The sequence below is a fragment of the Alligator sinensis genome, unplaced genomic scaffold, assembly GCF_000455745.1.
Source record: "Alligator sinensis unplaced genomic scaffold, ASM45574v1 scaffold1093_1, whole genome shotgun sequence".
In the NCBI taxonomy this organism is placed as follows: Eukaryota; Metazoa; Chordata; order Crocodylia; family Alligatoridae; genus Alligator; species Alligator sinensis.
The window spans coordinates 529,431-537,802 of NW_005842538.1; the positions used below are offsets into that span (position 1 = coordinate 529,431).

Sequence of the window (8,372 nt, forward strand, 5' to 3'; positions counted from 1 at the left end):
CAGAAGCAAACTTCCTCAAGCCCAGAACACACCAAAAGGATCCAGACCGTGCCATGACAAGAAATGCAAAACCTGCCAGCACATCTCCACCACCCCCACAATTACTACACCCCACAACAGAGCCATCAGCATTCCTGGATCTTACAGCTGCACCTCCAGAAATGTAATATACCTCATCCAATGCACCAAATGCCCTGATGGAAAATACGTAGGAGAGACCAAACAACAACTGCGCACCAGAATGAACGCACACCGGAAATCTATCAAAGACAGGAATACCCAATTACCTGTGGGGGCACATTTCTCATGAGAAAACCACTCTCTCTCCAATCTCTGAGTCCTGATCCTAAAAGGAAACTTGCAAAACACTTTCCAGAGATGAGCCTATGAACTCCACTTCATCAACCTCCTGGATACTAAAAATCATGGACAATGTAGACATTGGATTTATGACACATTATAACCTGCCCAACATCTGACTCCCCCAGGTATCTCTCCACTATTCATCCCCCTTCTCTCTTCCCCACCCCAAACCCAGCCTGTCTCTCACCCACTGACTCCTCAATCTACATTTTCACTGACTGCCTGTCTTGTATGCATACCAGCCCAGCCACTGGCTTCTTTACTTTTCATTCCATCCAGGAAAAGCACACACCAACTGCTGAAACTTCCTTAGCCTGATGAAGGGTTTTTGAACCCGAAAGCTTGCTTTAAAACTGTTTTCCAACTATTTAAGTTGGTCTAATAAAAGATATCAGATTCACCCAAAGAACCTTGTCTGACAATGTCCTGTTGAAATTGTATACCTTTCTACTGCAAGTCGTTCTCTCTCTCTCTCCACTCGCCTTAAAATGGTGAAAGCCCTACTTTATATAGGCAGGACAATCCCATGAAAGCTAGAATGCTACTGACAAGCAGCTTGTAAATGCACAACATACAATGATTGTATTGGTATGTTCCTTCCAATGGAAATAAGTATGGCTTTTGTGAAGAATGCAGCAAATGAGCACGTGCATATTTACTCGCAAGGAGGAGAGCACCCACTTACTATTTCCTTGTCAGAAGTAAAGTCTGCAACCTGGATAAAGTCAAAATGAAGATGCATTAAAAATATCCACGCACAGAAATCCATTCCCTTGTAACATGGAACTTCCATTTCACCAACACACATATAAGAATGCGGCTTGAAGGCCTAGGTAGAGAGAAGGCAATCAGGACTTGTAGTAGAGATGATATCTTTTATTAGACCAACAAGATTTTTACCAAAAAAAAAAATCTTTAATTGCAAGTTTGGGGGCACAAACACCCTTCATCTGGCATTGGAGAAAAGATTGTAAAGTTCTCCTGGGTAGAAATGGAAGTTCATATTTCATAGGATTTCACAGAGGAGTCAATAGATGGAAAACTCCTCTGGGCAGTCAGTTCATAGCTGGTATGAAGCCTCTCACCTCCCGTGAGGATCTGTGATTATGCAAAATACCTTGAAACAGAGGCAGGAGCAGGATCTTAGATAGAGAGATGCAAGGCACTATCTTAGGTAGACAGTGAAAGCAAGTAGTGAATACACCACTTCCTGCATGTGCCCAAGAAGTTAGTCTGGAAAAAGTTCAGAAATTATACTGTTCCATAGGGCATTACCAAAATGTTTCTCCTTATTTTACATAACGTCTAAAAAAAAAAAAAGCTCGTTTTAAATGCCATGTTGGAACACAGCAGTACCACTGAAAACCTAGCAAATCTTGTTTTAGTTGTGTTTAGATTCCTTAGTTGAAATAATAGAATGTACTTGCAAGAGGTACATTGCATGTTACTTGATTCCAGTAAAGAAAGAAGTTGCATTTCCTAATGGGTATCTATTTGGAGTCACAGATGGCTGGACAAATGTCATATCTGAACTCCCAGCATGTCTGAGTTCCGTTTGGGGGAATCTGGGTTTGGGCTTGAGCCAAGTGTTTGCAATTTTCTATTTTAGTAGAGCAGAAAGGTATTTAGAAGATTTGAATGCTAGTAAAGATAGAGTTAAAATCTTAGCTGGCTAAGACCATTCACATAAGACCTCACATAAGTCATGTCCATTAGCAAAAAAGGAAAGATAAGATGATTCATATATTTGTTTTCTTAAAAAAATAGAAAATCATTTAACTGTCACTGCAGCAGATTACATCCCATTATTGATGTAACACTTTAAACATATAGAACATGCTATAAAACTTGCACATTTTCTCTAAAAAACTGAATTTGGTTCAGCAATGTTTATTTCCATATCAAATTCATCTGCACAAACACCTGATTCTACTAAAATAACTAAAAAGAGTACTTTATGATGTTTTTTGCTTTAGCTTAAAGATAAACCTATGAGACATTTTCCAAAATAGCAATGGCTGAATTCCCATTTTAAAGAGTGTTACTCCATGTAATCCATGTAAGACATCCAAGGAAGCATGTCTTTTAAACAGCTGTTTATACAACACAGAGCAGTTATATGTCAACTTTCTTTATTGTACAAGTGTAATTTTCATCAACTAAAAAAGGGGGTGTTTAAAACAAATCAGTACCTAAGTAGCCATTCAGCAAAGATAAAGCTTATAATTTAGGCTGAAAGAGTTGAAAGTTACATACCCACTAGCTAGGAAGTTCAGTGAGCAGCCACACTCTTGTCCTGCCAAATACTATACGTCTCAAAATGGAGAGGAAATTCTTACACAAATTGGTTGCAATGCTGAAATTGCCCAAGAGGAAATCCGTGCATCTTTGAAAAGTCATGACTACGCAAACCACAAGCCATAAACTTGTAGTCACAGCAAAGACTGAATGCCATGCCAACCAGAAGAATTGATATTAAGGGTAAACTAAGAGCAGAAAGACCATCTTAGGAAAGAGAGGGACCCCTGAAAACATGAGATTGTTTTATACGGTCACATTTTCATAGATTTCATAGACATTAGGGCTGGAAGGGACCTCAGAAGATCTTCAAGTCCAGCCCCCCACCCCAGGGGCAGGAAGTCAGCAGGGGTCATAGGATCCCAGCAAGATAAACATCCAAATTTCTCTTGAAGACATTCAAAGTAGGTGCTTGAACACTGCCGGTGGCAGTCTACTCCAGACCTTGGGGGCTCAGACAGTAAAGAAGTTATTTCTTATGTTCAGCCTGAAACGGTCATGGAGGAGTTTGAGACCATTCAACCTTGACATCCCTTGGGGCGCTCTGGTGAACAGGTGCTCTTCCAGATCCTGGTGAGCACCCCTTGTAAACTTATAAGCGGCCACCAGATCACCCCTGAGCCTGTGCTTTTCCAGGCTGAAGAGTCCCATAGCTCTCAGCCTCTCTTCATAAGGTCTTTTTTCCTGACCTCTGCTCATGCATGTGGCTCTCCTCTGCACTCTCCCAAGCTTCTCCACTTCCTTTTTGAATTGTGGAGCCCAAAACTGGATGCAGTACTCCAGCTGAGGCCTCACCAAAGCCTAGTACAACAGGAGAATGACGTCCCGGGATTTGCTTGAGTTGCATCTATGGATGCAAGCCAGCGTTTTGCTTGCTTTACTGGCTGCAGCATCACATTGATGGCTCATATTCATCTTGTGGTCAATCATGACCCCCAAGCCCCTTTTGTCCATAGTGCGCGAGCCAGCATAGCACTGCTAAACCTATAAGCAGTGGGTTTTTCTTCCCAAGGTGGAGAACCTTGCATTTTTCGGTGTCAAACACCATCGGGTTCTTGTCCGCCCATTTCCTGAGCCTGTCAAGGTCAGCCTGAATCATCTCCCTGTCCTCAGGTGTGGATGCTTTACCGCTAGGTTTGGTGTCATCAGCGAACTTGGCCAGTCCGCTTCTGATACCATTGTCCGCATCATTAAGGACAGAGCCTTAAGGGACCCCACTGGTCACAGCACACCATGACGATTGACTTCCATCAACCACCACCCTCTGGGTCTGATCACAGAGCCAATTCCCCAGCCAGCGGATCATGGTGAAGCCGAGGCCGCAGTTGGCCAGTTTTGCTAAGAGGTGATCATGGGATACCAGATTGAAGGCTTTTTTAAAGTCAAGTTTACTTTTTCTACTGAGCAAAAATGTCTTATTAAATACCTAGTAGTTATTGTACCATGTTAAAGTGATGCTGAAAGAAGTCAATGTTTGGAAATTCATACCAGTGTACTTTTTATGAAGCACCATTACATTCCGCAGAATAAGAACATGCTATATGATCAATACTATTATCTTTTGATCAGAAGGAATTGTAGGTTTCTTACTATGTTATATTTTTTCAGCTTTCATTGACAAAGGCTCCACCCTTTGTCTAGAAACAGAGGAGATTCCCATACCTCATCCAAGGGAGAAATGAATTTGAAACAGAAGTGGAAATAAATGTCACAAGCATTTCAGTTTCTCCTAATCCTAACTATTTAAAGTACAAATATGTTTCTAGAGAGTAAAGTCTACTTTCATCTTTCTATAACTTGAGGGTACATAATGAGAGAAAAGATAAGTACATGCATATTTAGATCTGCATTGCCACTTTAAATGTTTGAAGGGCAAAATGCTCAGCAGAGCAATCTGTACTGAACTTTTATTCCCCCATCTCATAAAACAGAAAAAAGGCAGTCAATGAAATTACAAGATTGCATATTCAAAATCAATGCAAATAAAAATAAAAATGTGTTTATAAAATGTGGAACCCATTGTCATGGTAAATTGAAGTAAAAACCTTAATATTTAGAAAAGGTTTTGGACATTTATCTAGATATCCATAACATCCAGAGGTATCATATTTAATGATGACCTTGGATGAAACATTAAACCTCAGGCTCTAGGGCTTAAACTGATTACTCTTAAAGAGCAGGAGGCATATCTACATATGCCTATTAATGCACAGCAATAAACTCCAGAGTTTATTGCTCCCAGGTGCATATCTGCATGTGTACCCAGGATTGCAGCATGTTGAGCTGGGGTAGAGCAGCCCCAGCTGGCAGGGGACCCAGGGGGTCAGCCTACCAACCTGGGCCTGCTCCCCCACAGGTCAACATGCTGAGGGGCTGGCTGGGGCACAAGTATGCTTCAATGTGGGGCTAACCAGCAGGCAGCCCCTTCACTGAAGCACCCTTGTATGCCATCCAGCCAGGCAGCATCTACACGTGTGCTGCTGCAGAGTTTTTTACTCCACAGCAGGACAGTCCTTGTATTATCCAAGGACCATCCTGTTACGGAGTAAATTAGTTTACTCCAGTCTAATAGGGGCACACATGTAAACACTGAGATGCATAGGTGCCAACTTTGATTTTGCCAGTGGGTGCTTAAAAAAAACCAAAAAACCGTGGCACTTTACTTTTAACTCAGTGCGCTCCTGCGCTGAGCCCTGTGCATGTCCAGAAGAGGAAGTGCATTATTTCTACCCGGCTCTGTGATGTCTGTAAAGATCAGGCGCTTTACTGGGGCTTTCTTGGTGCTTTTATCTAATAGCTGATTGAATCAGCTTTAGCTAAAAGCACCAAAAAGTCCCGCTGAAGCACTCGATCTTTACAGAAGCTGCAGAGCCAGGTTGAAGTCACACATTGCTGCTTCCAGTAAAGCGTGTTTTGTTTTCGTTTGTTCTTTAACATTTGCAAGCACCTCCATGCTGTAATCCTGGGTGCACAGTGCACCTGCTAAATTTTTTGGTGGGTGCTTGAGCCACAGAGCACCCATGGAGTTGACACCTATGCTGAGATGTCTACTGCACAGCTAATTAGTCTACTGTGCAATATCTTTTGTAGATGTGCCCAAATGAAGCTCACTGTAGAGAACAGATTATGCCATACATGCTTATCATGGCTTATTATGCCATACATGCTTATACCCCTTGGAAGCCTCTGGTAATGTCCCAGAGACAGGCATATGAGTTTTGCCATGACAACATGTCTAGGCCCACCAGACACTACAAGCCCCTTTTGGTGGCTAGAGGAAGACCACTAAGTGCTCAACAACAGATTTCTTAGAACAACAAAGACAAAACAGGAATGGGAGTAAAGGTTACAGTTAATAACCAGGGCTCCAAGGGAGGACACCAAATACAGAACCCCAGCCAGTGCCCACTGTTCACTGAAGGCATAGCAGGAGTAACTGAATGGCACCCACTGAAACTCTACTCAGAGCCATACACAGATGAAAGAAAGGAAGATGGCTCCACAGTCACCTGGGCCACCTCCAGCTAGCACCTTCTTCCTTGTCTGGTATATGAACACCTTGGTCAAGGCTTAGAGGAGATCAGCTAGAAGGTCACAGGATTTTAGTGGCCATCTGACAGGGTAGGCATAAATTAAAAGGTACAGGGAACAATCCAACTGGAAGCAGTGCAGAGGTTTTTGAGGTGGTGGAAGAGGGCCCATAGTCCCATTGGCTAGGGACAGACATTAGAAAAGCCTGAGCCTGAATTGATTCACTCTTTGCAGGTTAGTCTAAGCTTGAATTAAACCGATTCATAAGTGGATAGACATTCTCTGTTAAAACAGGTAATGCGGGCATGTACCTGCAGTGGCTCAAGCCAGAAGCCAGGGGGTGCTAAAGCATACCTGCCAAAGGCAGTGTGGGGCAGAGGGGGAGAGAGAGAGAGACACCCTCCAAGGCTCTCACCCTCCTCTGCTGGAGTGGAAAGGGTGTAGCCAGGCACCAGCCAGGGCTAGCACAACACATGGGATGCCAACCACCAGCTGGGGGGGAAGGGGGGGGCTGCTGCCAGACTGAGGAGTGGGAATGGGAAACAAGTCCTTTCTCTGAAGCAAGTAAGTATTGAACACAGCAAATTGCAAAGCATACAACAGGGAACTACCAAAAAATTTTGCCTAAGCTAAGATACCACCCAGTAAAACACAGCATACACAACTTAGTCTAAAACGTAGATCAGGAAGACAAGAGAAAGCCTTGCATAAGTCTTACTAATCCTGAGGGCAGAGTGTCTCCCCACAGCCCGGCATTCAAAAAGGCTTGGTTTAGGTTTTACAGGTTCTGCTTTATAATGTAAATATAGCTGCCTGCATTCTTTGGTCTGCAACTTCCAGCCAGAAGCTATCTGCAGCTTCCCTTAACTCCATCTCCAGCACATGTGTGATGATTGTCAGGTCCTTGACAACACTTCCTACCTCTCAGTCTGGTCCTGCAGGTCTTAGCTCTGGGCTCACAGGTACAGGTCTTGGATCTGCACACAGGGGACTAGCTTGCCTCTCTCCCTCACTCTGGGACCACTGTGGAAGAACTGGTTAATCCCTCCCTGGCTGCAGGCAAACTGGACAGAGGGTGGAATTAACTCCATTTCTACCTGGCTGCAGGAAAGCCATGGAGGTGTGGCTGGGGCTGGCAAACCCCGGCTGTGGTCCACAGGGTTTGCCAGCAGTGGGGAGAGAGGATGGAGAGAGGAATTTGCCTTGGGGGCCTTGGCAGGCCAGTATCTGGCCATGCCCCACCCCTGCTTGGGCTAGAGAACAGAGGGGAGGGACCAGCCCAGCTCTTTGAAGCAAAGCTCAGCCCAGAGAGCATGCTGGGATGCTGGAGCAAGGGGTCTGGGACAGACATTGCATAAACTGGTTTGAGCCAAATCAGTTAAGTCTGATACAACATTCAACCAGGTTTATCTCAAACCGGTTTCAGCCACTTTCAAACTGATTTATGTGCACTCAATGTCTGTTCTGTTACAAGTTTAACCCAGTTTCTGATCACTTAAACCAGTTTGTGTAACTTCTGTCCCTAGCCGTAAGAGATAGACACAAATGGATGTTTGCTCTGATCAAGTACAGCAATTCCTACATTCTTACGGATAAACAGATAAACAGAAAGTGGGTCCCTAAGCCCTGGTTATCAGGCAACAGGGTTGCCAACAATCTATAAACTTATGGACAGTCCATAAAAATGGCTAAAAGTACTTATGTGTAAAGTCCATAAAAATATTTAGATGTCCTTAAAATTTACAGATGATTGGTCACCCTGCTTCTGTTCACTGGGACCTTCAGGTATTTGCAGAAATGCTTTGAATGTTGTGTGTACAGGAAGGGAAATTATTTTTCCTCCTCCTTTTCTCAGGGAGGGAGGGGAAGAGGCAGGAAGGTGGGCAAGGTGAAGGCAGGCGTGGCTAGCAAACAGCATGTCCAGAGCAGAAGAGTGGGGCAGTCAGGTGATCCATTGCTCCTTAGTCTTCCTCTTGAGGGAGCAAGCAATGATTTGGCAGAGGTGAGACATTACACAACAGGGGGATGGGAGAGATACACCCCTAGATTTCCTGCTTCTTGCACTGAGAGGATTTATTTGGGGGAGAGCAGCTAGTGCCTGAAATGGTTTCTAGAGCAAATAGGCAGGCAGACAATTATCAGGTGATGCAGTTTGGGAAGTTGTCTCTCTGTGGGTTCAG

General features: G+C 43.9%; 1 protein-coding gene across 2 annotated transcripts in view; it reads right to left on the minus strand.

Annotated features, from left to right (window-relative positions):
• Window positions 1-8,372, minus strand: part of IPCEF1 (interaction protein for cytohesin exchange factors 1) — a 139,246-nt gene that overhangs the window by 114,624 nt on the left and 16,250 nt on the right. The window contains exon 1 of one of the 2 annotated variants that reach the window (XM_025213566.1): window positions 2,620-2,665. The exons of the other annotated variant lie outside the window; for it this stretch is intronic. The gene's annotated coding sequence lies outside the window, so the exon portion shown is untranslated. Of the gene's footprint in view, window positions 1-2,619; window positions 2,666-8,372 lie in introns of those variants that run through there. 2 annotated transcript variants of the gene reach the window in all.